The following is a 14,738-nucleotide window of genomic DNA, read 5'->3' as shown; positions in this document are numbered from 1 at the left end:
TGATTATGGCATCCCTTTTCATAGTTCTTAAAATTGTTTAGACACACCTATGAGCTATCTAAGATAAGGTGTATGATATTGATAATGTTTTATCAAAGCAATCTAGTATCAGAAATCTGAACTTTGGTAAGAAAGTAAATAAAGTATTGATTTATAGAAGTCCAACTGATTTCTGAGTACATGTCAAAGCTAGTGGGAGCATAAGTATTATGCTAATAATCATCATGTTAGTGGGAGCATGATAATTATGATAAAGGTTGCAAGTTAGCAATGTTAATTATAGAAAACAAAAGGTTTCAATTAGGAAAGAGTTGTTTTGCTATCATTAAGGGAGAGGAAATTATACTTCATCTCAAATCTAAAAGTTTAGATTGAGGTTTTAAATCTTTAGTCAAGGAAATATATATGAATTTTATGTTGGATTGGCTCAACATAAAAAAATTCTAGAAAATGGCTCCATTATTTGCGTTCTAAAATTCGATTATGATTACGGAATCCCTTTTCATAATCTGACTTCTGAGAACTTGGCAAATAGAAATGGAAATAATATAGCAAAAGACTGGTTTAGTCTTTATGTGAGACATCATGAATCCTGTCCCATATGCTTCGGATATAGGATCGATTGCATATGCTATAATATTCATCCTTTCTAAAATTTTCCAAATGCATGGGGCATTAAGAGGGAAAAGTCTAGAATTGGATATGACTAAAAGGATTAAGCAATTGTTGACGACAATCTAAGGTTAACCAAAGATTGGTTGCTCAGGGATAGTTGGAAGTATAGTGTTAACTGTTGGAAGGATCGTATTGACATAATCTATAAGGAGGCAACTCTTGTTTAGATTAGGAAACTTAATGCAAGAAGGATGTTTTCAAGGTGTTGATCTTCCTTGGAATGCTCTGTAATGTTTGTTGTCAAGTCTTTGTGACTTTGTGCATAATCATTACCAGAGGATCAATGCATATAAGTTTAGAATCTAACAGATTTCAGTAAATGGCATGAATTTGGAATTCTTGCATTTGCAGTAAGGATTTGGGATTGTGAAAGGAGAACCATTGGAGTTATGTTCAATTGGTCTATTTCACAAAGTAAAGATCATAGACAAACATAGTATGCATACTTGGTGTGTGGCATGACTAGTGTTTAGAAAACATAGTGTACATGCTTGGAGCATGGGAGTACTATTTTTTTAATTCATGAATAAAGTTGATAGCTGAAACAGTACGCAATGAATAATATATAATCATATGGTGATAAATAAAAGGTGTTTTATTTATATTCATAAGTTCTGAGACCATATTGGATTCAATTATTCTTGTGTTTCATTTTACATGTTTTGACTTCCAGAATAACTAGGTCATTCTTCCTAATTTACTAAGTTATTCAAACCATACACAGTCGGTCATATATTGGAAGTAGATATAAATCAAGACTGTCATGGGTTGGTCTTGTAGAGGTCTAAGATGTTGTACAAGGTGGTTCTACAACACTCATGAGTGCTCATAAGTTCTGATTATTGGATTCAACCCACGCTCATCGGAATCACTTCATGGATTTTATCACGAGTGATCATGAGACGATAGTATCTTATATTCTTCAAACCTAGAGATATGAATCATTACTATGAGTTGGTGGTACATTGATTGCATGGAAACGCATTGGTAACTCGATGTTATAAAATGTGCCTTTGTGTATGATTCAAAAAGTAGTAGAACAAGCCATATGAGTAGAAGTTGGTGATGACAAATGTAAGTGCTCGGCCAGGCCTGGACTGATTTGATTTATTCAATTAGTCAGTCGTCATAAATCAGAAATCGGGAAACAACAAATGGACAGAGAGAATGATTATAATCCATGTCTCAATCCATATGATATCTAGAATGGAGGAATATATGATCCCTTATCTAATGGACAAGTTATTGACAATGGTCAGAGATCATCGGCAAGGTCAGAGTTCGACAGAAGCTTTTGAGAGCTACGATTGCCAGTCGGTTCTTGAAGTCATACTTGAAATAATAGTTTTAGATTTATCCAATTGGGAGACTGTTGGATTAATATCTAAGTCCATAACTATAATTGGTAAGACTTGACCGGACCCGGCATGGTCCATTTGGGTTGTATGGCATCATGCATTTGGATAGACTATAATGAGAGAAATAACACTTAAGGTTTGTCACTATATTATAAGTTCCAATATATTAATAAGATTACTTAATTACTATTGATAAATAATTAATCTAGGATTAATTAAGTGAACAAAAGAAGACTAGTTAAATATATGGGTTGATTGTGTATATCATCCATAATTGTATTGTAGGCTAATGCTTCATGGATTGTCAAGTTGGGCTTAAACCCATAAGATGGTCCGTAGATGATCCATGGTATATTTGAACCCATGGATCCAAAGAAATGGAAAGCCATGACAATTAGGGTTCACTCTAATTGTCACTAACTATATAAGCATCTTATTGTTGACAAAATCAGCCACTAGATTATATGTGAAAGGGCTAGCCGATTTTCATGAAGTGTGGATTTCTCTCTAATCTATTCCAAGTGCATTTGGTGTTGTGTGAACCATTTGAGGTGTCACACTTGGGGCACTAGGCACTTAAGCTTCATGAGGACATTCTACATCAAAGAGGTATGTAATTCTAACTTAATATACTCATACGAATCAATGTTATTATGTTAGTTAGGATGAATACCTTGGAAAGTTCATATTTTCATGTATAATAGAGAAAACATGGATCCAAGGTATTTAGGGTTGCATGTACACTTACGAGTGTTAGAATGCTCAAAACCCAACACCTATATGCCAAGGGCATCATGGGCATAATTCCAGTGTAACACCCCAAATTCTGGTATGTTATTTAGATAATTATTTTTTTTCAAGTTTTCAAGAGGAACTCGACGTGTCAGTAGCCAGACTCGTCGAGTAGAGTCGGGATTTTGAGCACGTTTAAGTTGGCGACTCGGCGAGTCCATATTCTGGACTCGGCGAGTCCGCCCGTCTGGATAAAACCCTAATTTCAAGGGTTTGCACCCTATTTAATCAACTTTTTGGGACCCCAAGTCAGCCCCCATATCCCCCAGAGCATCCTTCTCGAAACCCTAGAACTCTCTTAGCATTTTGTGTGATTTGGTGTGATTCTTTGAAGATCTTGAGAGAAGAAGGAAGGTAGATCAAGAGGAGAAGAAGGAGATCCAAGATCTTTGTGGCTTTTTAGTGTATAGTAAGGTATAACTCGACCCTTTTCTGTTTCTATGCTTTAATCCCCATTGGAACACCATTAAAGCTATTCTTGAACCATTTCTTGGCTTGGTGGTAGCATAGAGGACACATTGAGATGAATAGCCTTCGGATCTAGCTATGTTTGAGTTCAAGAAGCCTAGATCTAATACCTTTATGGAGCCATATTGCATGAAAGCCCTAGATCTACTCTTATAGTGTGTTTTGAGCCTTAAAACCTTCATTTGGTGTTTATTTACACGTAAAGTTGGAAACTTTACGTGTTAAACAAGCCCTTAGAACCCAGATCTACGAATGGAATGAACTGGATTCAAGCAGTATCGAGTATATAGTGATTGTATGTATACGACTCGGTGAGTCGTTCTTCAGACTCGACGAGTTGAGTCGCGAGTCCCGTGTTTTCCCCTTTTCGAGTTATGCCGAGTGGAACCAATAAGTAAGAGATACACTCAGCGAGCTGGAGGTTAGACTCATTCTGTTGGGTTTTGAGCAATCTAACACTTCCTAAGTGTGCATGCAACCCTAATAAACCTTGGATCTATGTTTGTCTAAATACATGCAAAATAATAATTTTCCAAGGTTTATAACCTATCTAACATGGCATGGGGAACATTTCAACATAAAAACTTAGAAGAGATTACATACCTTTTGATGAGTTTGGTTCTTGAGGAGTTTGAGGGCCAAGCACCAATAGTGTGAATGCCTCAAATGGAATCACAAAACACCACAAACTCTTGGAAAACTTTGAGAGAGTATACACACTTTGTATTTTCGGCCACACATAAGCACACACACACTAGTTCACTAGTTGCCATTTCATGCACCATAAGCATGCTTATATAGTGTACATGGTTAGGGTGAAACCCTAATAACCCATGACCTTTCCTTTTCCCAAGGATCCATGGGTTAAAAGCTCCATGGATCATCCATGGACTTCCATCAAAGCCTAGCCCATTAACAAATGAGTGTTAGCCCACACCATATAAAACCAATAGCCCATAATCTAATTTGTCTTCCTTTTAATCTCTAAATTAATTCTTAATTAATTTAAGACTAATACTAATTAAATAACATAAATTCATATTAATATATTATAACTTATAATATATTAATAAACATATGTGTATAACTCTCATAAAATTATCCATAAATAGTTTGGATGAGATGCAACCCAAATGGACCATGCCGGTCGGGTCAAGTATATACCAAATAAGTTATGGACTTAGACACCTTATCCAACAGACTCCCACTTGGATAAGTCTAATAACTATATTTTCCTATATAACTTCAAGAACCAACCAGCAATCGTAGCTCTCGAAAACACCGTTGAACTATGAAGCGCCATTTTAAGACAAGTGATCATATAATCCTCTGTTCTCATGATATCAGCCGGACAAACACATGGAACTATGTCTTGCTTATTGTCTGGCAGTTGTTTCTCGATTTCCGATTTGTTTGACATAGAACTTTACTGAACACATTACTTTAGTTCTGACCGGGCCCGGTACATGGGTCAACACAAAATCATCGAGGGGCCCAAATATCGCTTCTATTTCTTGAAGGAACAGATAAACTTCGACTCATATGCTTGTTCTACTACTTGTTGAATTGTACACAAAGGCACGTTTTATAACATCAAGTTACTGATGCGTTTACGTGCAATCAATGCACAACCAACTCATAGGTAACAACTCATATCTCTAGGTTTGAAGACTTATATGATATTATCGTCTCACGATCACTCGAGATAAATTCCATGAAGTGATACAAGTAAGCGTGGGTTTATACCAATACTCATAACTTATGAGTACTCATGAACATTGCAACAACCATTGCCATGTCTAAACACCTTTAGCCATCTACAAACCCAATTCATGACAATCTTGATTCATACCTACTTCCGACGTATGATCGATTGTGGAGGTTTGAATAAATTAATTATTCTGGAAGTCAAAACATGCAAAACTGAAACAATAGTAAATAATTGACAATGATAGTAACACTTTACTCATAAATAAATCACAAATTTTATTCATCATCAAACGTCGATTACATTTTACAAGTTTCAGGAAAACTATCTAATCTGTAAAACTAATATCGTCTCTCAGCCCGATGCTCCTCGCATGCTGAAAATGCTTAACCCTCGTCAGTCCCTTCGTAAGGGGATCTGCAGGATTCTCATCCGACGATATCCTCCTTGTCACGAGGAGTCCTTCTTCAATCTTGTGTCTTATGAAGTGATATTTTCTGTCGATGTGTCGGGATCTGCCATGATCTCTTGGTTCCTTGGCTAATGCAACTGCACTATTGTTTTCACAGAAAATATCCATAGGTTCGTTAATAGCTGGTACAACTCCAAGGTCTCCGATGAAGTTCTTTAGCCATATCACCTCCTTCGCTGCTTCACTCGCTGCTATATACTCTGATTCACAAGTCGAATCAGCCACTGTCTCCTGCTTGGAACTCTTCCAAGAAATTGCCCCTCCATTTAAGGTAAAGATCCAGCCCGACTGAGAGCGGAAGTTATCCCTATCAGTCTGAAAACTAGCATCACTATACCCTAATACTCTCAAGTCATCACTCCCACCAAGGGTAAGGATCCAATCCTTAGTCCTCCGCAGGTACTTGAGGATGTTCTTTACCGCGGTCCAATGAGCCTTGCCAGGGTTCCCCTGATACCTGCTGACCATGCTCAAAGCAAAGGCCACATCAGGGCGGGTACAAGTCATAGCATACATGATAGAGCCAACAACGGAAGCATACGGTAGTTGGCTCATCTCAGCTATCTCTGCCTCTGTACTCGGACTCTGAGTCTTACTCAGTTTAGCATTGCTTTGGATTGGTAAATCTCCTTTCTTGGAATTCTCCATGTTGAACCTTTTCAACACCTTATCCAAGTAGGTACTCTGAATAAGTCCAATTAGTCTCTTACTCCTTTCTCTTAATATCCTTATCCCTAGGATATAGGCAGCCTCCCCTAGGTCCTTCATAGCAAAGCACTTCCCAAGCTAGGACTTGACCTCCTGCAAGGTTGGGATGTCATTTCCTATAAGTAGTATGTCATCCACATACAGTACCAAGAACCTAACTATACTCCCACTAGCTCTGACATACATGCAAGACTCATCTTCACTTCTCGAGAAACCAAACTCTTTGACCTTCTCATCAAAACAAAGATTCCAGCTACAAGATGCTTGTTTTAATCCATAAATGGACTTCTTAAGCTTGTATACTCTATTTGGGTACTCTGCACTAACAAAACCCTCTGGTTGATTCATGTACACATCCTCAGCCAACTTTCCATTAAGGAAAGCGGTTTTGACATCCATTTGCCATATTTCATAATCATGAAATGCGGCAATGGCTAGCATAACCCTAATAAACTTAATCTTTGCTACCGGCGAGAAGGTTTCATCATAATCAATACCTTGAGTTTGAGTAAAACCCTTTGCAACCAGTCGAGCCTTATAAGTATGCACTTTTCCTTCCATGTGGGTCTTCTTCTTGAAGATCCATTTGCACCCGACTGTTTTACGGCCTGGTACATTGTCAACCAAGTTCCAAACTTGATTGTCATACATGGACTGTATCTCGCTGTCCATAGCCTCCTTCCATTTAGCAAACTCCGGGCCTGCCATGGCTTCCTTAACACTGCTAGGTTCATCCAAATTTACCAGCGTACTATCGCTGATAAACGTATCACCTTCCGTAGTAATATGAAAGCCAGAATAAAACGAAGGTGTGTTCCTAACCCGTGTGGAACGCCTCGGAGGTACAGACATGTCAGCTTGCTCAACAGGAGTTTCCTCCTCAGGTTGATTGCTAGTGTATGAGGTTCCTTCACCAATTGCTTCTTGAATTTCTTCAAGATCAATCTGCCTCCCACTGTCTCCTTGGCTGATAAATTCTCTCTCACGAAAGACCCCTCTTCTCTCTACAAAGAGCACATTCTCACTGGGTCTATAGAAGAGGTAACCAAAAGATTTATGTGGGTAGCCGATGAAAATACACCTTTCACTTCGGGGTTCGAGCTTATCATGAGTCTCATGCCTCACGAAAGCCTCGCAACCCCAAATCTTGATGTGGTCTAAATTGGGAACCTTCCCAGTCCACATCTCATGAGGTGTTTTGGTAACCTTCTTTGTAGGGACTAGATTAAGGATATGGGCGGCAGTCTCTAAGGCCTACCCCCAAAAAGAGATTGGTAATGAAACTCGACTCATCATAGAGCGAACCATGTCCAACAAAGTTCGATTACGCCTCTCAACTACACCATTCAGCAGTGGTGTCCTGGGAGGAGTCAATTGTGAGACAATCCCACACTCCTTAAGATAGTCATGGAACTCAGTACTAAGATACTCACCACCTCGATCGGATCGAAGCATCTTAATGTTCCTGCCCAATTGATTTTCTACTTCCTGTTTGAATTCCTTAAACCTTTCAAAGGTTTCTGACTTATGTTTGATTAAGTAGACATACCCATATCTACTAAAATCATCAATAAAGGTCACATAATACCGATTAGCATCCCTTGTGGCGGTTTTGAATGGCCCACATACATCAGTATGTATTAGGTCCAACAAACCCTCACCCCTTTCACAGGTTCCAGTGAAGGGTGATTTTGTCATCTTTCCAAGTAGAAAAGATTCACAACTATCATCCGATTTATGGTCGAACGATTCCAAGACTCCACTCTTTTGGAGTTGGCCTATGCGTTTCTTGTTTACATGTCCAAGACGACAATGCCACAATGATGCTTTATCTAGGCTAGTAGAAGAATCAATATACAACACATTATTTCCTAAGTTGTCTACAATCGACACAGTTTCATACACACCATCACAAGGTAACGCTTTAAAATAAAATACATTTTTAATGAAAGCATTAATACCACCACATTCATTATCAAACGAAAAGGTAAACCCTTGTTTGTACAAAGCATGAAAAGAAATAATATTCCTCGCCATTTCAGACGAGTACACACATTTATTCAAATCTAATTTTAACCCATTATTAAGCAACAAAGTATAAACTCCAATCTTGGAAACAGGTGAAGCCTTCCTATTCCCCATGATCAAGTTTATCTTCCCGTGCTCCACATCCTCACTTCTTCTTAGGCCCTACAAATCAGAACATATGTGAATACCACATCCTGTATCAAGCACCCAAGAGTTAGAATATGTTGAGTAATTAGACAATATAGTGTAAATACCTGCATGGGTGGGTTTCACTTTCCCATCCTTTAGATCCTATAAGTACTTAGGGCAGTTTCGCTTCCAGTGTGCCTTTTCATGGCAATAAAAGCATTCAGCATCCTTGGGAATGGCAGAAGGAGTGACAGAACCGCTCTTGGTTTTTGATGAGGAGCCTTCAAGAGACTTTCCCTTGGTACCCTTCGAAGGGTGCTTCCTCTTTTTCCCTTTGCCTTGCCCAATAGCTAAAACAGGGGTTGATGTTGGAGTAGGAGTAGGAGAGGTAACAACCGCCTTGCCCTTAAGACCAGTTTCCGCGATCTTCAAGAGTCCTTGAAGCTTGCTGAGGGTAACTTCCTCCTTGTTCATATGATATGTCATACGAAAATGGTCATAACAAGAAGGTAAGGAGTGCAAAATGATGTCAATTGCCAACTCCTCAGGGATATTCACATTCAGCTTCAGCAAACGGTCCACATACCTTTGCATCTTTTGCATGTGAGCCATGACGGAATCACCGTCCTTCATGCGGGTAGTTATTATGGAGGAGATTATTTCATACCGCTCCTGACGAGCACTTTGATGGTACTTTTCCATCAGGTCTTGGTGCATCTCAAAAGGGTAGAAATCTTCATATGACTTTTGGAGCTCGGCTGTCATCGTGGCCATCATGATACATGCCACCTTAGTAGCATCTCTCTCATGTGTCCTAAATTCAACGATCTCCTCAGGAGTAGCAATAGACTCATCAAGCTCTTTTAACTCCTTATCGAGGACATATTCCTTGTCCTCATAACGAGTAACCATCCTGATGTTCCTAATCCAATCCATGAAGTTGGAACCATCAAAGATGACCCTCCCACAAAGATTCATGAGAGAGAAAGAGCCAGTTGGGTTAGAGCCTGAATCATTAGTGTTAGAAGACATCTGAAAGAAGAAAGCAAGTTTAGATTAGATATATAGAATCCTTAATAAGACACCCAAATGTAATATTAAGGCTAGGACCCAATCACAATATATTATACTTAGAAGAGGGATGTCGTAATCTAAGTAATAATATATTTGAAAGGTAGGTGAATGAAGATTCACCAATTTCCACCATGAAAACAAAATGAATTATTAGGTTTTAATTGTATTTGAAATTCCTAGATTCTTTTGAGATTTATTGAACTTTTCAATGGCATGTTTCAATCTCGATTGTGCCCTTCAAGTTTTGTGACTGGGATGCCGAGGATCACAAAACAAGGTGTGAATAACCATGCTAATTCACTTGGTACCCTTAATATTATCACCTAATCAATGTGCCGGTTAACCACACACGCTCCATTGATCTATGACAAACATTAAGTCACCCTTCGTGATCCTTACTAGTCCAAGTTAGTGTGTCGGTTAACCACACACGCTCCACCAACGACTTGGTAAAGTACAAAGTGTGAATTCCATGGACTAGCACCATGTTCACATTTTTCCTAAAATAACTAAGATTGGGAATTAAAAAGGTTTAGTTACTTTATAATAATCATTATACTTTTAATGAGGATTTAAAGTCATTGTCCTACCCGTTCGGCTAACGACCCTCCACCAGTCAAGCAAGTGGTGGGTGAGAATGGACACCCATTAAGTCACCATTTTATAGGCAACAACCTTATACAAACCTTATAGACCGGCTTCGTGAATGAGGCCTACTAACGGTAGAACGACTTATTCTTATACATATATATAATAATTAACCATTAATGTTATAAATAGTATAAGGGTTGAATTTTAACTATTAAAACTCTAAGGGTTGGAATTAAAGTTTATTAAAGTGTGTGAAACTTTACAAATTCCAAAACTTGAGGACAAGTTTTGTAACTATCCAAAACTTTTCATTTCATAACTTATGAATTAAAGGTTCATAAAAATGAAGACTCTTCACTTTCATGTAACTTATGTGTTTAAATGTGTGTGTTAAAGAAAGTGACCTTTGGATATCCATAACTTGAGGACAAATTATGGACTCCATTAAAACACATAAATGATCAAGAATTAATTCTAAACAATTCAGCAAATAATTCCTATCATCTTCTAAATTCATAAGAACATGAATATGATCATCAAAATTTCAAGAATTATATGAACACATAAAAATCATGGAATTTTGATATATGCTATTGTAAATGGATTAGAACAACCATTACACCAACTAAAACAAGTTTTAAAACACCAAAACAGTTTAGGGTAATGTTTCTAGTCCATTTCCAGCAGCAAAAGTCGAAAATCTGCACTCTGTCGCTCCTACTCGTCGAGTGAATGAACCTACTTGGCGAGTAGGTTGAAGATACACACGGACTCGGCGAGTCCCCCCATGGACTCGGTGAGTTCATCAGTCCGACATCAAGTTTTTCGACTTTTTCAACTTATTTTGCGTCAAGTATCAAACATGCAAGCCTAGGCTCTGATACCACTGTTGGGTTTTGAGCAATCTAACACTTCCTAAGTGTGCATGCAACCCTAATAAACCTTGGATCTATTTTTGTCTAAATACATGCAAAATAATAATTTTCCTAGGTTTATAACCTATCTAACATGGCATGGGGAACATTTCAACATAAAAAGTTAGAAGAGATTACATACCTTTTGATGAGTTTGGTTCTTGAGGAGTTTGAGGGCCAAGCACCAATAGTGTGAATGCCTCAAATGGAATCACAAAACACCACAAACTCTTGGAAAACTTTGAGAGAGTATACACACTTTGTATTTTCGGCCACACACAAGCACACACACACTAGTTCACTAGTTGCCATTTCATGCACCAAAAGCATGCTTATATAGTGTACATGGTTAGGGTGAAACCCTAATAACCCATGACCTTTCCATTTCCCAAGGATCCATGGTTTAAAAGCTCCATGGATCATCCATGGACTTCCATCAAAGCCTAGCCCATTAACAAATGAGTGTTAGCCCACACCATATAAAACCAATAGCCCATAATCTAATTTGTCTTCCTTTTAATCTCTAAATTAATTCTTAATTAATTTAATACTAATACTAATTAAATAACATAAATTCATATTAATATATTGTAACTTATAATATATTAATAAACATATGTGTATAACTCTCATAAAATTATCCATAAATAGTTTGGATGAGATGCAACCCAAATGGACCATGCCGGTCGGGTCAAGTATATATCAAATAAGTTGTGGACTTAGACACCTTATCCAACACATTCATGGAAGGACTCGGCAAGTCAATTCTCGGACTCGGCGAGTCCAAGGCAATCTTCATGCCTCAAGAGCAGACTCGATGAGTTGTTCATACAACTCGGCGAGTCACAGTCAGAGTGTTCATGTATTGAAGGAGAACTCAATGAGTTGATCATACAACTCAGCGATTCGGATGCAGATTGACTGAGTGTTAGTATCGAAGAGGAACTCGTCGATTCTACACCAAGCTCGATGAGTAGTAGCGAGCAGAAGCAAGAAAGTGAGAGTAAGGACTCGACGAGTTGGTGACCCAACTTGACGAGTCAGGTCAATTGAATGTTGACTTTGACCAATAGGTTGACTTTGACCAGGGGTAAGATAGTCATTTTACCCTCAGTATTATTATCAATATTTGATTTAGGGTACTTATGGAAATTGTAGCCGGGGTGAAACCGAAGCCGCAGCAGACAGATTCCGGAGCAGTTCTTTCAGCAGCTAGGCTACAAGGTGAGTTTCCTTCCAGTAGGAACGGGTCTAAGGCCACAATGCCGACCCGTTTAATTAGTAGTAGTTTCCGGACCTTGGTCCGATGCAGTAGTTAGAATGTTTGATACCTTCGTGGCTCAGACAGGTTTTGTGTGTGATGTGTTTCGGGTACGGCCCGACTCAGTATGTAGCCTATGTTGTTATGCTAGTTGATATGTGTCTGCTATACTATGTTTAGTAGTTCCGGACTTCGGTCCGATGCAGTCAGTTCTGGGCTTCGGTCCGATGCTGTTAGTTCCGGACTTCGGTCCGAGGCAGTTAGTTCCGGACTTCGGTCCGATGCAGAGGGCAGGGCCCTGGTTAGTTCCGAACTTCGATCCGATGCAGTGGACGGGGCCCAATAGTTGTTTATATGTTTGTATGGTATGTGGTAGTTTGGGGGAGCTCAATAAGCTTTGTGCTTACAGTTTCAGTTTTGGTTTCAGGTACTTCCGCAAGTAAAGGGAAGAGCTTGGGATGATGGCATCGCACGCACCACAGCTTCAACTTTATTCCTAGGAGTTTTGTTTAGATATTTAGACATGATTTGATACAGTTTTTGATACGACACTTTTATTATGGCTTTTCAGATACCCGACGTATGGTTTTTATTATATGACATTCAGTGTTATGACTTTTATTATTATCTAAAAACAAAAATTTTTGGGTCGTATTTTTGGGATAAGTGGGTGACGCTTAGTGAGTTCAATAACAGTTACAATATAACATTATGCCATATACATATCAACATGACAGGAGCATACAGGGGCAAGGAACAAGATAGACAAATGAGTATCATATGACAGGCTTTCCATATCAACGAATAATCAGATTCAAAGATTTGAATTCAATGAGACATAATAATTTCAACACTTCATATACATCAATAAGACTTCAGCCCAAGTAGCATAGAAAATATGATTTGAGAATATCATTTCACTAGAATACACAAGCTTTCAACAATGTCGTTGTATTCTACTATGCCAAAGTGATGCTTAGGTCATATACTTCATGGCCAAAGGCTACATACCAGTACCCAAGTGATGCTTATGTCATACATTTCGTGGTCTAAGGTATAGCTCATTATCATAATAACATGGGAAAGCACATTGAACATATAACAAATAACATATAATGGTCCCTATATTGAAACTCATCGTGAAATAACTGAAGGAATAAATGATAATTTCGGCAGCACTTCGACTCTAAATATGAATTTCTGCGATGAAACCGGGGATTTTAGTTGAAAACCGGCCTTACTCAGGCAGAGTTTCGGCTAAAAAAATATGATTTTCTTGGGAACTTCGGGGTGTCGGGACATGCTTCGGGGTGTCGGGACATGCTTCGGGTGTCAGGTATGATATCGGAGCTTTAGGGGTGTTAGAGGGGCTTGAGAGAGGTTAGAGACTGAAAGAGACTAATAGAATGTAACATAAATCCGGAGATCCTCGGTCTCTATTTATAGGGGACCGAAGGTCTGACTACGTTGGGCGTAAGTCCTTTGTACGCTGGGCGTACTGCGAGGCGGCTCAGCACGCGGGGCGTACATGCAATGTGTCATCTAATCGGAACCCGAGCTCGGACGTGTCTGCCTTCTCCTGTACATGTGCCTCGTGCGAAGAGAGAGAAGGATGTGGCTGATCTCGGACCGTGATCACGAGTACACTAGGTGTACTCCGAATTTCCAAACTTCAAAAATTTGTATCTTTTTCATACGAGCTCCATTTTTTACGTTCTTTATATCCACGCATAGGTGAAATTATACTCTACAACTTTCGTTTACACTCTGTTGGCTAATTTTAAATTCATTTTTAATATTATATTTTTAACGGGATGGTACAGGAAAAGTCCGTTAAAATTTCATAACTTCTTCATCCGAAGTCCGTTTTCGTCTATCTTTTTACCATTGTACTACTATTGACGAGACCTTCGATTCTTGTTTAGGTTGCGTCGGCTAAAAATCACTCGATCTTTATTTCGAGTTTTTAGCTGTCTACTGCTATTCTAAAATTTAGAAAAATCATAACTTCCTCATACGAAATCAGATTTGGACGTTCTTTTTATGAAAATTCTCGGTTTAACAAATACTATGATTTTCATTTAGATCATAAGGGCTAGTGTAACATCCCAAAAATCATGATCGAAAAAAAAATTATGTTTAAAGCATTAATAAAACCATAAGTTTCCAGTCATACCAACCATAATTAAAGATAGATATATTATATTAGAGTATCGTTTCAAGATATGTTCTAATTATCAGAGTAAAAACATACCAGGAAAAAACATCTTGGTGTGTGCCATGCGATCATCCCGAACTCTTCCCTCCGCTATCGGAAGTACATGAAACCAAAACTGAAAACCGTAAGCACGAAGCTTAGTGAGTTCCCAAACTACCACATACCATACACATAGTCACATAATACAAACATTGGGCCTAGCCCACTACATTTGGCCTCACCCGGCATCAGGCCCTGCTTGTCTTCATGCGTCACCCATCTCCGTGCCTCGCCCATCTCCGGGCCTCGCCAACTATACAAATCTATATCTACTAGGCCACGCCTGTCTCTGGGCCCCGGCCG

The sequence above is a fragment of the Lactuca sativa genome, chromosome 3 (genome assembly GCF_002870075.4).
Source record: "Lactuca sativa cultivar Salinas chromosome 3, Lsat_Salinas_v11, whole genome shotgun sequence".
Taxonomy (NCBI): domain Eukaryota; kingdom Viridiplantae; phylum Streptophyta; class Magnoliopsida; order Asterales; family Asteraceae; genus Lactuca; species Lactuca sativa.
The sequence above is the reverse complement of the archived record's forward strand: the minus strand, read 5'-3'. Positions refer to the sequence as shown.